We start from the raw sequence: 1,362 nt of genomic DNA on the forward strand, positions 1-1,362 counted from the left end.
CCAAGGTAGGGGAGAGCACCACCTCCCTTGGAAGCCCATTCCAGATTTTGGCCACCCTACTGTGAATAAGTTTTTCCTGATATCTAGCCTCAATCTGCTCTCTGTCAGTTTGTGACTATTGTTCCTTGTTACCCCAAGAGGCACCCTGGTGAACAGAGTGTCTCTGGTTCCTTGCTACGTCCCCCTAATGAAGTCAGCCACATGATCACCTCTCAGCCTTCTCTTGCAGAGCCTGAAGAGGTACAGGTCCCTCCATCTCTTCCTATAGGGCTTGTCGTGTAGGCCCCTAACCATATGAGTGGCCCTGCTCTGGACTCTCTTGAGTCTATCGACATCCTTCTTGAAGTACAGTGCCTAAAACTGGATGCAGTACTCCAACTGCAGTCTGACCAATGCCACACAGAGGGGAAGTATCACCTCCTTGGATCTATTTGTCCTGCACCTGCTGATGCATGATAAAGTGGGATTAGCTTTGCTGATGATTTCATCACACTGATGACTCATGTTCATCTTGGAGTCCACTATGACACTGAGATCTCTTCCCACTTCTTTGCTGCTGAGAAGGTCACTTCCCAGCCAGAAGGTGTGCTGGATATTTTTGCATCCTAGGTGCAGCACTCTGCACTTGTCCTTGTTGTGCTGTGTCCTGTTATGTACTGTCCACTTTTCTAACCTGTCCAGGTCTGCCTGCAATCGTTCCCTACACTCCAGGGTGTGTACTTCACCCCACAATTTAGTATTGTCCACAAACTTGGACAGAATACACTTCACACCCACATCCAAGTTACTGATGAAGATATTAAAGAGTACAGGTCCAAGGACCGAACCCTGCAAGACCCAAGGACCGAACCCTGCAGGACCCCTCTACCCACATCCTTCCAAGCCAATACCGACCTATCTACTACCACTCTCTGGGTATGACCGCTTAACCAATTTGCCACCCACCAGACCATGTAAACATCTATGTCACAGACTCTTAATTTATTTATGAGAACGGGATGAGATACTGTATCGAATGCCTTGCTAAAATCCAAGAAAATCCACCTCTACTCCAGAACTAAAGCATTTTGTGACCCTGTCATAAAATGAAATCAAATTGTTCAGGCATGATCTACCTAGTATGAATCCATGCTGGTGTAGCCCAGGTAACTCGGGCATATACTCCCCTTCTCCAATTGAAAGCAATTGTTAGCTGGCAGCTGTGCTGTGGGGGAACTGCAGACTGCTCAGTTTCCCTCCATCCCTATAGAACCAGGCCAGGACAGTCAGGGGACTTAACTATATACAAATTTATTTACATTAACTTATCACAAGGAAAAGAAATTTAGACATAAACATATGTACTATATATATATTTACTTA

This window comes from Crocodylus porosus, unplaced genomic scaffold, assembly GCF_001723895.1.
Source record: "Crocodylus porosus isolate Cpor-Errol unplaced genomic scaffold, CroPor_comp1, whole genome shotgun sequence".
NCBI classification, from domain to species: Eukaryota; Metazoa; Chordata; order Crocodylia; family Crocodylidae; genus Crocodylus; species Crocodylus porosus.